This window comes from Dreissena polymorpha, chromosome 9, assembly GCF_020536995.1.
Source record: "Dreissena polymorpha isolate Duluth1 chromosome 9, UMN_Dpol_1.0, whole genome shotgun sequence".
NCBI classification, from domain to species: domain Eukaryota; kingdom Metazoa; phylum Mollusca; class Bivalvia; order Myida; family Dreissenidae; genus Dreissena; species Dreissena polymorpha.
In genome coordinates this window covers 16,296,719-16,315,475 of record NC_068363.1, presented here as the reverse complement: position 1 = coordinate 16,315,475, position 18,757 = coordinate 16,296,719, and the positions used below count along the sequence as shown (strand labels likewise).

Here is an 18,757-nt window from a genome sequence, read left to right as displayed (position 1 = left end):
TTTGTCCTTATGTCAGATACAAATAATTTCGATTTGGGCAATAACTGCAAAACTTTTGCAAAGAAACAGTTATTTAGAGGTTTGTTAAGACTTTGTCAAAGGCAAGCCAATATGTGAAAAAAGGATCCATCTATCAACTATTGTATATATATATATATATATATATATATATATATATATATATATATATATATATATATATATATATATATATATATATATGCCTGTTTTAGTTAATTCTGCATGAAAACACTGGGAGTTTGCATGGTGACTGTACAAAATAGTCAAATTTTGGTAGACTTGCAAGTTTTTTTTCCCCCATTACTTCTGTGGCGCAAATTCAGCAAATAAAAAGCACACATTTTGAAATATGGTAGCTAGAAAGTGTAGCTTTATATGATTTGTTTTACTGAAAGAGCTTGTGTAATAATAGTAAATTTAGAATCAACAAACTAATTTAAAATGCACATCTGCTTACAGTTTATGACTGTAAATTGGCAAATAAGAAAAGTTAAACATTGTTACTCACTTCAAGACAATAAGCCATATGAAGAACAAACATAATACACGTGATGGAGTTTGTTTTGCAGGTCCACTTCAATACACACTGTGATCAAGTTTGTTTTGCAGATCCACTAACACCCACACAAAATTAATGTTCAATGTGGTACTTGGACAAAAAGCGCCAGGATCAATTTACATAGTTGTCACTTGACCCACATTTAAGGCTTGTCAATACCCGTTGACGGCTCTAGATGGCTCTATGGTTGTCCCTGTATTCGTCCACACAATTATTCACAGGGTCGCTTATGTGGTGAACAATGTGTCAAGAGTTCATTGTCAACAGATACAAAGATCAATAACTAAAACCTTATTTGTGTCAAATGGAGTTTGATGATTCTTGTTTATAATAAAGTTTTCCTCAAGGTGTAACAATTAATTGTAAGAATGTTGCTTTGGAAGGACACTGTTTAATTTGAAAAAAAAAGTTTAAGTTGATATCTTTATAAGAAAACATTGAAGAGAATGTTAGTTTTTTTATTCATGGTATCTTTTGTCCATCCTTACATTTTTTTAAATAAAAAAAACAACTTTTTGAATTGTTCAATGATAAAACATATTAATAAATAATTTAATATGATGATTCACCTTCATTTTGTTTCCTTGTTCATGTAGTTCTTTCATGTGACTCCAGTGAATGTTTTATCAATTTGTATTGCAAAGCATACCATTAGGTTTAAACTGTATCAAGGTATGTGCTGCATTTAATATTACTATAAATGAATGAAAATAAATTACAATCTGTAACTTTAATGGCAGTTTCCTGTTAAATATTACTTTATTATTTACAAAGGTATTAGATGATTCTGAAAGTGGTATTTAGTTGTTAGAAAGAATAAAGCAAAGCTATTTCCTGTTCAACCCACGCTTGTCAAAAATTTGAATGCAAATATTTTGTTACCGGTATCTGTACTTGTCAAAGAGACAATCTCAGAGCTTTTGAATACACCAGGCGTACAATATTTGATAAGGATGTAACGCAATATTCAAAATTTCACTCAAATATAGATTGGGGTACACTTGCTTACACATGGGTACCATACTCTCACACGGCCGTTAATCATGCGCGCTACCTCTTTTTTGAGATGCATTAATAAATGAGCCAATGCAACTTTAGAGGTGGTGCTCATTTTGAAATTTCTTGGATAATTGTACAGGTTGATTAGGCTTTATAGGTTTTTATGCCCCCGGATTGAAAGATCTGGGGCATATTGTTTTTTGCTTGTTTGTCTGTCATTCATTCATTCATTGTGTGTGTCCCAAAATTTAACCTTGGTTAAATTTTGCAATAAGTTTTGCATTATTGAAGATAGGAACTTGATATTTGGCATGCACGTGTATCTCATGGAGCTGTACATTTTGAGTGGTGAAAGGTCAAAGTCAAGGTCATCTTTCACGGTCAAAGGTCAAATATATGGCTTCAAAGCGGCGAAATAGGGGGCATTGTGTTTCTGACAATAAACACATCTCTTGTTTTAACATATTTCGCATTATTTTTAAAATTGGGTAATGTAGTTCGATTCAGCAAAGACCATCCAAAAATGTACAGAAACATACATTCTCAACCCATTTTAAAACGTGAGGACCTTTATAAGTTGTGGCATGGTGGAGTTTTAAAATGAATTTTGAGAAGTTGTTACTGTGTAACAACAAAATTTCCACCCAATTAAAATTGCTAACGGCACTAAAAGGTTGCATACAACATACATTAGATGGTGCATGCACAAAAATATTGGCCTTTTGCAGACATAGTAGATATAAATTTTGCATTTTACCAAAAGAGATGGAGCCAATGCTTAGGTGGTGGCGCTAATGATAGGGTTTGGTGCCAATGCAGGATATATCAATCAACAGTCTATCACAATGACCTTATCACATAACATACATTTGATAGATAATGTTATGTGTTATATTTAATTTATTGTTCACAGTACATACAGGCCAAAATCTTTACAGAACATAAACACATTCTATAATAAATAAGATGTAGTTTTTATAAAATATAGAAGTGATCAACTCAATTTAGAAGTCACCAACATGAATAAAATAAATTGTACGATATATACCAACAATTTGTTATACTCAATAAAACCAATAACGTATACTGTTCAACATTATAAAAATAATTCATCGACCGCAATATTTGTATAAGTATGATAATTCACCAAATAAATATAAGATAATACTTCTTCTTGAGACGATGATTTGTGTCCCTTAATCCAAATGCTTAATTTACTAAAAGGCCAAGGTCAGCGAATCTTAATTAGGCTCATATAGGTTGTTTTTCCCACGATTAACTCCAAAAAAAAGGAAGTAAGCTCGGTCTATTCCCGTTAACTTTTTAGCTCACATGAGCATAATGTGCTCATGGTGAGCTTTTGTGATCCCCTTTTGTCTGTCGTCCGTTGTGCGTCGTCCGTTGTGCGACTTCAACATTTGCCTTGTTCACTCTCTAGAGGCCACATTTATTGTCCAATCTTCATGAAATTTGGTCAGAAGATTGGTTTCAATGAAATCTTGGATGAGTCCGAAAATGGTTACGTTTGCTTGAAAAACATGGCTGCCAAGGGGAGGGGCATTTTTCCTATTATGACTATATATGGCTATAGTAAAATCTTGTTAACACTCTAGAGGCCACATTTTTTGTCTGATCTTCATGAAACTTGGTCAGAAGATTCATCCCAATTATATCTTGGACAAGTTCGAAAATGATGCTGGTTGGTTGAAAAATATGGCCGCCAACGGGCGGGGCATTTTTCCTTATATGGCTATAGTAAAACCTTGTTAACACTCTAGAGGCCACATTTATTTTCCGATCTTCATGAAACTTGCTCAGAAGATTTGTCACACTGATAACTTAGTGAGATCAAAAATGGTAACCTTTTCTTGAAAAACATGGCTGCCAAGGGGTGGGGCATTTTTCCTTAAGGCCCGGTCACACCGCCAGAACTTTGCTTGAGCGTTCCTGTAGCGGTGAAAAACAATCATCACCGCTCGCTACCGTTCACGACCGTTAAACAGAAGTTGGCCACCGTTAAGGCAACGCCGTATACGCTCGGTCACCGCTGATGGTTCCTCCTACCGCTCAGAAAGTTTTGAGCTGCACAAAATATTGCGAGCGGTGAGGAGCGAGCAATTTTCCGCTCTGACAAAGTTCACCACCGTTCTACCAACGCACAGTCAAAGTTTGGCACCGCTAGACGCAAGTTCGTGGACGTTTGGGTCCGCAAGGCAAACGCAAAAATCTTGAATGCTGGACAACCGCTGCTTCGCAAGCTTTGCCCGGGCGGTGATTAAACGTTGCACAAACTTTGGTGGAGCGGTTGTAAGTGTTTTTCAAACGGACACGGAATTGCTGAAACGGTGTCGGGCGTTGAAGTAGCGATCCATTGCAGTGATGAACTTTGGTATGGCGTTGGTATTGAGGTGTTGGAGCGGGACCAGAATTTGGCTATAAATACGGGGCGAAATGAGTCAGGAGTCCATTTAAAATCGAGCTACCGTTGAGTGCAGACCTCATTTTAATTTGCTCAGTTACAGTAAAAGTGTTCTACCATGGATAATGTGAGACTTGTTGTGATTGGTGCACTAGTCCAGCAGCAGAATCAGAACCTCCTCAGATTGCAACAAGCTGTTGACAGAAGGAGAAGAGAGAGAAGAAGGAGAGACAGAGTTGTGTGGGTCAGAAAGTGGATACTGAGAAGGCCTGAACATGAACTGTATAACAAGCTGATGGTGAAGCTGAGGAATGAGGATCCACAAGCCTTGTTTGATGAAGTTGTACAGAGGCTGACCCCCCGATTGACCAAACAAGACACCAATTACCGACCAAGCCTGGAACCTGGTCTCAAAGTGGCAATCACCCTATGGCACCTGGCCTCTGGTAACACCTACAGAAATATGCAATACGCCTGGAGGGTTCCCCACAACACCATTAGGGTGGTAGTTAGAGAAGTGGTAAAGGTCATCATTTGGGAGTACACAGATGAATTGTTGTTTTGCCCAACAACTGACCAAGGATGGAGAGACCTGGCTTACAAATGGTACCAAAGATGGAAGTTTCCCCACACAGTTGGTGCCATCGATGGCAAGCACGTGGCCTGTAAAGCTCCTCCTAACTCTGGCTCAGAGTTCTACAGAATGCTGACTCTCCATCTCCAGCTTTCCACTTCTTTTGTCTACGTGGCATGATGAACTTCAACTATTGACTTCTATCAAAAATTATCAGAACGTCTATCAAAGCGATCCGTTCAGTTCCGTAGTCAGAAGCGGTTTGCCGCTATACCAACGTTAAACTCCCGCAGAGCCGACGCGCGCATGCGAAGAACGCCGCTCTATCAACGCTCGCGTCACCGCTAAAGCAAAGCTCGCTACCGCTCGATACCGTTAAACCAACGCTAAACCAACGCTGGCTTCAGCGGTGCACCGCTTTGGCAACGCCCGTGTTGTCGATTTTTTCCCCCATTTTGTGCGCGGTGACGAGCGTTGCCGAAATTCGGCCCCTCTTCATACAGTTCAAGGAACGCTCCAGCAAAGTTCTGGCGGTGTGACCGGGCCTTTATATGGCTATATATGGCTATAGTAAAATCTTGTGAACACTCTAGTTTGTATAATACATGTTAAATGTTCTTATCTTACAAAGAAGAATGTTAAAACCTATCAAGACATTACTAGAAAAATACTTTTCCTAATTAAAAAGGCACACGACTCATATTTGCTGAAGTAGTCAACTTACAAAAAATAATGTAAGTCCTGTAAACATAATATAAACCATAACATAAAATATTTCGCTTTAAAATAGCTATAAATGTGCATTTTGAAAAAAATGCAAATTTATCTATTAGATCGGCTAGATTTGCTTTTACGAATTCTACCATGCAACAACTTATAAAGGTCCTCACGTTTCCAAATGGGTTGTGATTGTATGTTTCTGTACATAATCACCCTGTAAAAGTATCTGGTAAATTTTAAAACATCCGGACCTGAGCGCCACCTCGGAAGTAGAATTGGCTCAATTATTAATGCATCGCAAAAAAGTAGTGGCGCGTGTGATTAACAGCTGTGTTTAGCCATATGCAAATTTTGGCCTTTGGTCTCGTAATACTAGTAGTTACTGGATACTGTATATATTTTGAAATTACAATAGACGTATAAGGAATAGCAGTTTTCAGCCTTTACTGAAGAATAATGTGAAAACTTGCAGTAATTAAATATCAAAGCTTCAGCATGCAGTAATTAAATATCAAAGCTTTAAATTGAAATTATTGATATATAGAAATCACAATTTTGTCCTTTATACCTTGGTTCATCCCTCATTCAGTGTGTCTGGCTTCTTGTGTGGAGAATAACTTAGGAAGTATTAATTGGATTCAAATAAAATTTCATACAAAGATGGCTTTCAAGAGGTCTTTAAAGGGACCTTTTTATGTTTTGATCAAATGACAAAATTGAAAAAAAATCGTTTCAGATTTGCAAATTTTCATTGTAGTCTTTTGCAAGGAAACAGTTATACTGAGCATTTACCATGCTCTAAAATATCCATTATAATTATGCATCTTTAGATGATTTAAAAAGCTGAAAATTATAAAGCGTTGCAAATGCGAAACGATTATATAATTTTGAAAGTTCTGTTGTTATTGTTATATTTTGTGACATGAGGATTGCTTATTGTCCCTTACCGGTGAAACCGGAGGGGACTTATGGTTTGCACTTCATCTGTCTGTCTGTCAGTCTGTCTGTCTGTCTGTCAGTCAGTCCGTCACACTTTTCTGGATCCTGCGATAACTTTAAAAGTTGTTAAAATTAAGCTCCACTGGCCAGAGTCCAGCGGGGCTTATGTCATGGTCCTGTGTCCGTCGTGCGTGCGTGAGTCAGCGCGTTAACTTTTTCTTTTAACATCTTCTTCTCCTAAACTACTGGTCCAATTCTGATGAAATTTCTCAGGAATGTTCCTGGTGTGAACATCTTTCAAATTGTTCAAATTATGCCCCTGGAGTCAAATTTGACCCTGCCCCGGGGGGTCAAAAAATTGAAATTTTGCTTATATAAGGCCTATTTTGTGAAAACTTTACAAAATCTTTTCTTCCATAACCATTGGGCCTAGGGTCTTCCAAAATTGGTATGTAGTGACATCTTATAGTCATCTACCAAGTTTCTTCAAATTATGCCCCTGGGGTCAAATTTAACCCAGCCCTGGGGGGTCAGAAAATTGAAAATTTGCTTATATAAGGCCTATTTTGTGAAAACTTTAAAAATCTTTTCGTCCATAACCATTGGGCCTAGGGCTACAAAATTTGGTATGTAGTGACATCTTATAGTCCTCTATTAAGTTTCTTCAAATTATGCCCCTGGGGTCAAATTTGAACCTGCCCCAGGGGGTCAAAAATTTGAAAATTTGCTTATATAAGGCCTATTTTGTGAAAACTTTAAAAATCATCTCGTCCATAACCATTGGGCCTAGGGCTACCAAATGTGGTATTTAGTGACATCTTATAGTCCTCTACCAAGTTTCTTCAAATTATGCCCCTTGGGTCAAATTTGACCCTGCCCCGGGGGGTCAAAAAATTGAAATTTGCTTATATAAGGCCTTTTTTGTGCAAACTTTAAAAATCTTTCTGTCCATAACCGTATGGCATAGGGCTTCCAAATTTGGTATGTAATGACATCTAATAGTCCTCTACCAAGTTTATTCAAATTAAGCCCCTGGGATCAAATTTGACCGTTCCCCAGGGGTCACAAAATTGAACATATGCTTATATTGGGCCCATTTTGTGCAAACTTTAAAAATCTTCCTGTCAATAACCATTAGGCCTATTTCTACCAAATTTGGTATGTAGTGACATCTACTTAGTTTGTTCAAATTATGCCCCTGGGGACAAATTTGATCCTGCCCTGGGGGTCACAAAAATGAACATATGCTTAAATAAGGCCTATTTTGTGCAAACTTTAAAAATCTTCTTGTTCATAATTATAGAGCCTAGGGCTACTAAATTTGGTGAGTAGTGATATCTAATAGTCCTCTACCAAATTAGTCCCCTGGGCTCAAATTTGACCCTGCCCTGGGGGTCACAAAACTGAACATACGACTTTTACCAGTGGAGATTACTGCGGCGGTGTGGCTGTGACCAACAACAACATCTTGTAAACATGAGATAAAACCCTGTCATTTAGTGCCATTTTAGATCAGATGGTGACTGCTTACAAAGGAATTGAAGTAAGAAAAAGTGTTATGAATGTTTCTCTTATAAACTGAAACCAAGATGTGTTTGTGAAACACAATGTCCCCCTATATGATGTTTGACCTTGAAAGATGACCTTGACCTTGTGTCGGGTTTTATTTAAATATGTCGAAAGTGAACATATATCCGGATAAAAATATTTCAGATGACGTGTTAATTTCATGTCTTTTTTGTAGTGTTGCTTTTGGTATTTTTCTTTGGCAGAGCCCATTTACATAGTGACATTTTATAGTGCAGATCCTAACTCAACAAGTAGAGTGATTTAGGACATCGCCGTGGCTTAATGGATACGGTCTCCGCCTAGCCATCGAGAGGTCAAGGGTTTGATCCCCAAAGACACCAAATACTGGTTATAGGCCCAGGAATTCAAGAGCGTTTCTATAAGCCTGAGGCTTTCAATGCAATGGAGCTAAAATAAATAGGTTTAAACTAAGTAGAGTGATTTCTATTTTAAACTTAATCAATAGAATTTGTCTGTTCTCCCCAACTTTGAAGGTAAAGATCACAATATTGGGTCAAAACAATACTTAATCACTTACAGTCACAGCCAAGCATTGCATGTATGATGTACATATTAACACATCTTTCTCTTTTGTTTTAATATTTGCAGAACTTGAATGCTTTGAGGAAGACATGAAGAAATTTTGTACCGTGCCATTCAATACAATTGATTAACCTATAAGCCAAATAGATTGGATTATCAGCCAAATAGATTGAATTATCAACCAAATTGATTGAATTTTCAACCAAATTGATTGAACTATCAACCAAATAGATTGAATTATCAGTCAAATAGAAGATTTAACTATCAATTAAATAGATTAAACTGTCAACCAAATAGATTAAACTGTCAACCAAATAGATTGAACTTTCAATTCAATTGATATAATGTATAAACCAAATCAATTACTGGAACTATCAACTGAATCAATTGAACTATCAATCAAATAGATTCAATTACCAATGAAATAGATTGAACTTTCAATCACATAGATTGAACTATCAACCTAATTGATTGAATTATCAATCAAAGAGACTGAACAATCAAACATATAGATTGAACGATCAATCAATGTTCATAAATCTGAATGCAATACACCACCATGCAAATTACAATGTTCTTCAAACAAACACCATAATAAACAATATATATGATATTTTGTTCATGAAGTGCAACATCAAGCATTCATGTACTACTGCAAGACAATTTCAAATTTGAAATTTTATTGATATTAAGTGCTCAACAATTCAAACCACTTAAAATTGTATTAGCATAAACTCTGTATGGCAGCATGGGTGTGAACTCTTCATTCAAGAGCATTGATATCAGCCATAGATACAGTTTTGTTTGTTGACTTCTTGTGTCTGGTATCCACTCACTTGTGATGTGGTTGTGATTTATTATTACACTGGTTATGGAAAGCATGAGCTTTATGCAATTGAGTAATGTGTTGTTCCAGATTAGCCTGTTTATTATGCACAGGGTAATGAGGGATGACTCTCCTCTTTCATGGAATGTATTTAACCCTTTACCACTTAGATACATATTTTTACACATTTATTTGTAGGCCATGAGAAAGTAAATTTAAATTAAATACCTTTCTTACTAAATTGAAGTTTTAAAGTCTTCATTTCCAACCCTTAGTAAATGATGAGACTGCAAGTTACTCAGTTTTTATGCCCCCGGATTGAATGATCGGGGAATATTGTTTTTGGCCTGTCTGTCATTCTGTCCCAAAACTTTAACCTTACAGTAAAGCTTTGCAATAACTTTTGAAATATTGAACATAGCAACTTGATATTTGGCATGCATGTGTATCTCATGGAGCTGCACATTTTGAGTGGTGAAAGGTCAAGGTCATCCTTCAAGGTCAAAGGTCAAAAATGTAAAAATTTTATATAGTAAAGTTTTGAAATAACTTTTGAAATATTGAACATAGCAACTTGATTTTTTGCATGGATGTGTATCTCATAGAGCTGCACATTTTGAGTGGTGAAAGGTCATGGTCAAGATAATCCTTCAAGGTCAAAGGTCAAAAATTTAAATATTTAATATAGTAAAGTTTTGCAAATACTTTTGAAATATTGAACATAGCAACTTGATATTTGGCATGCATGTGTATCTCATGGAGCTGCACATTTTGAGTGGTGAAAGGTCAAGGTCATCTTTCAAGGTCAAAGGTAAAAAAAAGCGACGCATTAGGGGGCATTGTGTTTCTGACAAACACATCTATTGTTTGCAGGTTGTTCTCGTTTTATGCTGGTTGCAAAAGCCATTTTCACTTGGCTTCTTATGGGGGAAAGGGTTAAAGGAAGTCTCTTTTAAATGAAAATCCACTTAACAGCCGTACTACTATGTTCCTCAAGAGCCGTTTTGGTATGCCAGATAAAGATCTACTTTGTGTCAACAGAGAAACTGTTATTTCCTAGTATATGTAATTCTCTGCCATCTACTACCTCCAGTGCAAGACTGTGAAGGCATATTCTTTGGGGCAGAATAGGGGCAACAGTGTCCGCATTATGTGATTAGAGATCAGCTGGAAGAACAGAGGAAATAAATGTTTTTCATTAGAATTTAAAAATTCTTTAACCTAAAGTTAATTAGTTGCTGTTGGGCCTCAGCCTGATAACTTTTCTTTTTTAAAAAGAAAGAAATTGCCGACATTTTCAATACAACAATAATAGATTGTTTCATATGTATTGGAAATTCAGCATGATATCGAATTCAAGTGCTTTAAATAACTGGTTACATTATGTGATACCGGTTTATTACATTGAATTCAACATACAACTATCATGGTTATTAAAAATTACAAAACAGCAAGATTTTTTATGGAAAAAAGTAATTTTATTATTTTCACTTCTACATTTATTAAATAAAAGGCACTAAGATTAATAAAGCAGGCATTTAAAAACAATATAAAGGTTTAATCCAAAAGTACATTTTCTTTTTCACTATCCATGTAAGCGTTAGTTTAAAAGTTTATTGTCTATTTCACTATCAACATAACTTAATTAGGGTTTAAATTAAAAGTTAGTTCTCTAATTCATCCTCCACAAAGGGGTTTCATGGCCACCATGTTTTCTGCACATGTAAGTGGTAGCTGAACTATCTTTAGCAATGATTCGCATATTCCCTTAAGAGGCTCGATGCAAGCTGAAAATGGCAGCAGGAAAATGTACCACCAAGCCACAAAAAATCCTATTGGCCATCCGAGAAACCACAGGATCAGAAACCACAGAAATCCCCACAATAATCCTGGACAGAGACCTCCTCCACGACCTTGACCTTCACCGCTTCCCATGATGCACTGTTTGGTGTTCTATATTAAGACTCTAGGAATCCTCTTGAAATGGCTGTCCTGCTCTCCTGAGTCAGAGTTTGAAGAGCTACCAGTTCAATAGTTCAGATAATTTACGTCCACTAAAATAATGTCCACACTGGGTTTTGGTCAGCTTCTTTGTGCTCCAAATATGCAAGAGGAATGTGTACCTGCAAATAAATTAAAATATGAGTCAGTTTTTTCTTTCATTTGATTCGTTGGTATCTTTCAAATTCTTGTCACAATAACTGTAAGTTTAGTGAACTAAATTTAAAATTCCAAACCTGTCAAGATTGATTTGTGTTGCTCCGAAATCACATAGATAATGCAATGAATAGCGCTTGGTCATTATAATCTTGTTTAAATTTCTGCCCTGATCAAATATCACATGCTTAAATTGAACAGGTCAGATAAGAGTAAGAGGACTGGTCAAGTGGTTATCAATCACAAGGGTGGAGTGAGCTATTGAATTTCTTGTCTGTATTTGTGTATATTTTGTATATATAAAACCCATCTGAGGCTGCATTAGGTGTGGACCTGGAATGTCTGCTAAAATGTTGTCTGTTGAATTTTTAAAATTAGCATTTTCTTCGATTTTGTTTTCAAAGAATACTATCAGAATAGCAAACAGTTTGGATCTTGATGAGACTTCTGTGGCGTCTCATCTGGATCCAAACTGTTTGCAAAGGCCTTCAAAATTCGGTTCCAGCACTGAAAGAGTTAATATAAAAATTGCCGACAACAACCAATTTAGCATGATCGAGAATTCCTGGGTATGTTTCAGTATATTTTTCGTACCAGGGGCACATTAAAGTAGAGTACCCAAGTACATTTTAGTGATCCCTGAGCCGCCAATTGAGCTTAAGTAGGTACATAATGATTTTTCAATTTTGGGTGATCTAGTGTTGAGAGGAGAGGCTTGATTAACCCCAGGAAACCCCATCTGTACAGTGTGGTGACCACAAAGAAAGCTTAGATGCTTCCAGAAAGTGGCATTGAACCTGGGTTCACCGTTTCCTAGGTTAGATGTGCCTTGTCTGTATTATACACCACTATCGATACACAACACTCAACAGACATCACACTAACTGAATGGCCCTTAATATCAAAAGTTGTGAGCTGCTTGATCAATTTAAGGAATACTAGATATTTGCAACATAATTCATATTTTATACTATAAACTATTTGAAGAAGACATTTTTGCGAGATTCTGATAGAAATGCGACATCAAATTATTTGTCTCAAAATACCTGTGTGACAGATTGTCTCAATATACCTGTGTGACAGATCTTCTCTGACAGTGTAATGTAGTAAAAACACTTTTATTTGTTGAAATATCAACAGTTATTTCCATAGGTTCTCAGTTAAAGAAATAATAACAATAATCCTTAGATTTAACAATTCAGACACATAGAAGTCTTATCTGTTTTCTTAAATTAATGTTTGTTTATAATAAATGTTTTTTTTTATAATCTTTAGTGAAGTATAAACATATATATCACAGAGAAATACACAGTAAAATGTCACTAAGTAAAGCTAAATTCTATATTTTTCTTGTGCATGGCCACTATTTCTCACTTTCATAAAAGGTGTCAGAATGATAGATATCTTGAAATGAGAAATGTGTTAGATAAAAATCAAATTGGATATGATGCATTTTTGCAAAAATGAAATGTCACAATCAACATAAATGTTTGCAAACGGGTATTTTGACAGCAGATGATAAATGGGCCTTAGTAGATAACATACTGATAAAATAAACATTCTAATTCAAGATGTGGTCAGTTTTTAACCCTTTGCATGCTGGGAAATTTGTCGTCTGCTAAAATGTTGTCTGCTGATTTTCTTAAATTAGCATTTTCTTGGATTTTTTTTCCAAAGAATACTATCAGAATAGCAAACAGTTTGGATCCTGATGAGACACCACGTTCTGTGGCTTCTCATCTGGATCTAAACTGTTTGCAAAGGCCTTTAAAATTCTGTTCCAGTGCTATAAGGGTTAAATGACTTAATGTGACGGTTTCAAAATTAACAAAAATGTTTAATTAAATATTCAAAACTTACATTTTAAAATCAGTTAAAAGGGACATTCAATTATTAAAAAAATGAAACAATTTAAATAAACCAAAATACATTTTCCTTCTTATATTTGTACATGATTTTCTGTATACTGTTTGTATAAATTAAAAGTTGTTTTATGTATTATTAAACAAACTTAACAATACGCTACATTATTTAATGGCTGCTTAAACTTCCATCCATTTAAGGCCTGAATTGTGGCCTGACTTTTGTAAATGATTAATTTAAGTAAAGATTTTCAGAAATAGCAAAATTCATTAATATTTTAAGTAATAGAAACGCATTATTATGTGAAGTCAAAATAAGAACTCAATATTGAAATAAACTTTTTTTTTTCAAAAAATTACTATTAATTTTGACTGGTAAAATAGAGCAAATAGAACATAAACAAATTGCATCATATAAATTATTTTATTCAGAAATGTTTGTTTAATTGGATTTTTTAAAATTCTCTAAAACATGTAACAGTGTCCATGCAAGCATTAACACAGTTTACAAATATACCGGTAGGCAAAAAGATAAAACATACTATCTGTTAATGAAAAAGTCATGAACAAAATCTTATTATACTAACACTATAGACAAAATATTACAAAAAAACATTCAGATTATGAAAATCACCATAATAATGTTTATGGAGTTTCCAACATCATTCAAAATTATAAAATTAAATACTAACTTGTAAATACAAATGAATCCACTCACGGACTATAGATCAATATACACTCGGTGATCCACTGTAAGTCACAAATGCTTGTTTACTGAAAAATTCTTAGACACCTAACACTTAACAGTTATATAATTATTCAAAGTTATTACAACATAAAGATAACAATAAGAACTTAAATCACTTAATAAAGTAAAGAAATTTATTCCTGAATATAAAATAACAAATTTTTATTACCGTTTTTTAAAATAAACTTTTAATACCTTGGTGTTCAGTTAATTTCCTGAAAAAATTCAGTTGCTCTCCCAACCTATTGCACCTCTGTATTCACTAAATGTTCATGCTGACTGAGCCAGAAATCACTGACAACCCAGCCCAAAGAGGTTATCAGTTGTGTATAGCAACTGGAGTTAGGGTCAGGTGGCCCAGGTAAACAAAATCATAACCTGTAAAATAGGCTGTTCTAGTGTCAGCTGCTTGAATTGTTGCATTGCTTTCAATTTTAAATTTCATTCCAACAGGTATTTTCATGGTTGAGATGTCATTTGTGATTAATGTGCAAATTATTACATACATTTGAATTTTAGCTATAAACTCATAGAAAAGAGTTGAATACATTGCCAGTGATGGACCAGTTTGATTCTTTTGCTAGATTTTGAAGTTTAACCCATTTATGCCTAGCGTCTAGAAAAAAGGACTTTGCAAACAGCGCAGACCCAGATGAGACGCTGCATGATGTGGCGTCTCATCAAGGTCTGTGCTGTTTGCTTGAAGGAATTTCAGTAAGATATATTCTAAATATAGAAATAAATATACTAGACATGCCTAGTTTTGGAAATAAAATGATCCAATTTAGAAGGATAGGAGAGTCCACTAGGCTTAAATGGGAAAAAATATTGTTTAGGGGGTTCAGCTCACCAAGTAATAGGAATCTCCTATTTCCAGATTATACAGTAACAGAATCTTACACAATTGTCCTGAGAGACATAAACAACTCTAGTAAATAAGTATATTTGAATGAATTGCATAACCATCTAATGACTTTAAACAATTAAACACTTGTTGTATGCATTATTAATTTCATATTATTTGTATTATGATAAGAGTTATTTTTGGGGCGATAACCATGATCTTCTATTGTGTCGATAACATTTGGTACTTTTAATGTTGGTCAATGATAATACATCTTTCGTGTTGTTGTTTTTAACATTAAGGAAATACATACATTCTACACTGATTTGTAATGTGGGTAGATTTTGCACTGTATTGTAATGAGTGGGTAGATTCTGCACTGATTTGTAATGTGTGGGTAGAATCTGCACAGATTTGTAATGAGTGGGTAGATTCTGCACTGATTTGTAATGAGTGGGTAGATTCTGCACTGATTTGTAATGAGTGGGTAGAATCTGCACAGATTTGTAATGAGTGGGTAGATTCTGCACTGATTTGTAATGAGTGGGTAGATTCTGCACTGATTTGTAATGGGTGGGTAGATTCTGCACTGATTTGTAATGGGTGGGTCACTGGTTTGTAATGAGTGGGAAGATATGGCACTGATTTGTAATGTGTGGCTAGATTCTGCACTAATTTGTAATGAGTGGGTAGATTCTGTACTGATTTGTAATGAGTGGGTAGACTCTGCGCTGATTTGTAATGAGTGGGTAGATTCTGCACTGATTTGTAATTAGTGGGTATATTCTGCACTGATTTGTAATGAGTGGGTAGATTCTGTACTGATTTGTAATGAGTGGGTAGACTCTGCGCTGATTTGTAATGAGTGGGTAGATTCTGCACTGATTTGTAATGAGTGGGTAGATTCTGTACTGATTTGTAATGAGTGGGTAGACTCTGCGCTGATTTGTAATGAGTGGGTAGATTCTGCACTGATTTGTAATTAGTGGGTATATTCTGCACTGATTTGTAGATTCTGCACTGAGTTGTTATGTGTAGGTAGATTCTGCACTGATTCGTAATGAGTGGGTAGATTCTGCACTGATTCGTAATGAGTGGGTAGATTCTGCACTGATTTGTAATGAGTGGGTAGATTCTGCAATGATGTGTAATGAGTGGGTAAATTCTGCACTGATTTGTAATGAGTGGGTAGATTCTGCACTGATTTGTAATGTGTGGGTAGATTCTGCACTGATTTGTAATGAGTGGGTAGATTCTGCACTGATTTGTAATGTGTTGGGCTTCTGTAGATGCCATACATATATACAGTTTGCAATAATTACCCCACAATTAAAATGTTTGTGTTACCTTGAAAAAATGCATTTAACAATGTAAAATCATATCTGACATGAAAAGATAGCAAAGATAAAGTAAGTTGTACATTCAATTTGTTAGTAAAAGCTCAAGCAGGTAAATTTATGGTTATAGAGTTCATGTTTATGTTGTAAAGCTACACTTCATACACAACCCATACCTGTAAAGTATTCCTTCACAAACCCTGCTGTCAGTGTTACTAAGCTCATCTGTTTATGACTATCATCCTGCAGTCAATGTATAGAGGTTATATTAGCTCTGAGCAAACAGAGTACTGGATCCCCAACAGCTGTTAAGCCCTAAAAAAACCATCACATCTCATGCTGCATACTCATCACTTCATAGTGTTTGGAGGACTTATATGTGCTGCGTTCTGATAAAACTGGGCTTAATGCATGTGCGCCAAGTTTCATCCCAGATTAGCCTGTGCAGTCCACACAAGCTAATCAGGGACGACACTTTCCGACTAAACTTGATATTCGGTAAGGAGGGACTTCCTTGAAACTAAAAATACCATAAAAGCGGAAAGTTTCGTCCCTGATTAGCCTGTGCGGACTGCACAGGCTAATATGGGATAACACTTTACGCACATGCATTAAGCCCAATTTTCTTAGAACAAGACACATATACACATGATGCATTTATGTGCTTATGGTTCAAATGTTCATGTTGACAGATTTATAAAAATGTTCACAGATTTGAAAACAAACATTTTGTAAACAGTTTGTCATTAATTCCAAAACAAATTTTCAAATTATCTATCAGAAAGTGAAATAACACTAACGACTAAGAGATGTTTTAGTAACATAATTTGTTTCATAGGTGATAATTAATATAAAGTATAAAATTATAAAGGGTTTTTTAATTAATAAAATTATTGATCATTTTTATTGCTTTTATTAGGACATAATTGCTGAATGGGAGAGATTTTTCTCTAAAACAATGGTTCGAATCATTGAGGAGGCATTTTTTGAATTTTCACAATTTGGATTTTTAAGATTTACAAAGCATTTAATCATTAAATAGAATTCCAAATCCTGAACATTTTAAAGCAAGTGTATTAAATCATGTTTATAAAAATAAGCAAATATGAAATCCCTTAAAAGATTCAGTGTTTGTGTTTCTTCTTCAGTTTTTGTCATTCATGATTGTTTCATGTGGCGTTTAGGACTAAAATAATTTTGTTTATCAACATAAATTTATTTATTAGGATTCAGTCTTAATTAATTCTTCTTAATACTGCGCTCAACATTTATTTATAATCTAAAATAAAGAGTTTAGTTTGTGAAATAGTAATGTCATTATAGCTAGAAGATTAATTCTTCAAATTCGAAGATTGATGATCAGCCTTTAAACTGAAAGCTTAGAATCACAGCATCATTAAGATTGACATGGCAGAATTGGGATTTCAAAGTTCAACCTTCAGAATTCACTCTTTAATATCATAAAAAAAAAATAGTGTGCTTAAGTGAAGTTTGATATGTATTTAGCATCATATGTCAAGTGCATTATTAGTTTGTGGATATTAAGTTCTGTCCTTGGAGTGTTACCTTTTGCCATTTGAAAGGATTCAATTAACCCTTTGCATGCTGGGAAATTTGTTGTCTGCTAAAATGTTGTTTGCTGAATTTCTAAAATTAGCATTTTCTTCGAATTTTTTTCAAAGAATACTATCAGAATAGCAAACAGTTTGGATCCTGATGAGACGCCACATTTTGTGGCGTCTCATCTGGATCCAAACTGTTTGCAAAGGCCTTCAAAATTGGGTTCCAGCACTGAAAGAGTTTAACCATTCTGTGGCGTCTCATCTGGATCCAAACTGTTTGCAAAGGCCTTCAAAATTGGGTTCCAGCACTGAAAGAGTTTAACCAGTATAGATTAATTGATTTTTACTCAGTTGTTAATTGTTTTTAGTTTTCATTAAATATTTTGTTTCCAATGTATTGATTCTTTTACTGGTTTTGATCATGATAGGCTGAAATTGCTTTGATATAGGTTATGATTGTATTGTATTATCATTTGCGTTTAAAGCATAAGTAGATATTGTAAGTTTTATTAATTCGCATGTGTATGCTTATAATTTTTGAGCATTTGGGGTCTTTGTCAGTTACATGTGGCTTTTATTAATCGGAAGTAAATTTTCTACCATTTCCTTTCATATTCATCCTAATCTTTCACACATCCGCCCTGAATCTATAATTATTTTCAACAAGTGCCAGGTCATGGGTATTGACATGGCTTAGGGTGCTTGTTGACATTGGTAATTGACCACTAGAGCCTCTGTGAATTCAGGCAGTAATGAAACCAGCATGAATAAACAGGGACTCAAATCTGCAACTGGACGAACTATTGAACTGATAAAAATGCCTTCAAGATTGAAACTAAAAAAGTTTAAAATATAAAAACAACCACCTCGTAGACAAGATTACTAATGACCAACTTGTAAAATATTTTTTGAATTATGATGGCATAATTGCAAGATATCAAACAAGAAGTGAATGACTTTATGATAGACTTAAGTTAGTTCAAAAGATTGTTGTACAATATAATGGGGCATAGAGACTTTGAGAACAAATCAGAAACTGTGTTAATTATCTTCATCAGAAATATGTAGGGTTATAGAA

The 18,757-nt window shown here is 34.9% G+C and overlaps 1 long non-coding RNA gene across 1 annotated transcript; it reads right to left on the bottom strand.

Moving 5' to 3' along the window:
• Positions 1 to 10,550: 10,550 nt before the first annotated feature.
• LOC127844833 (uncharacterized) lies at positions 10,551 to 14,406 on the bottom strand. Its single transcript, XR_008032907.1, has 2 exons — positions 14,132 to 14,406; positions 10,551 to 11,292 (listed from the first exon to the last, which is right to left on the bottom strand). It is a non-coding gene; the product is annotated as an uncharacterized LOC127844833 (long non-coding RNA).
• Positions 14,407 to 18,757: the final 4,351 nt, after the last annotated feature.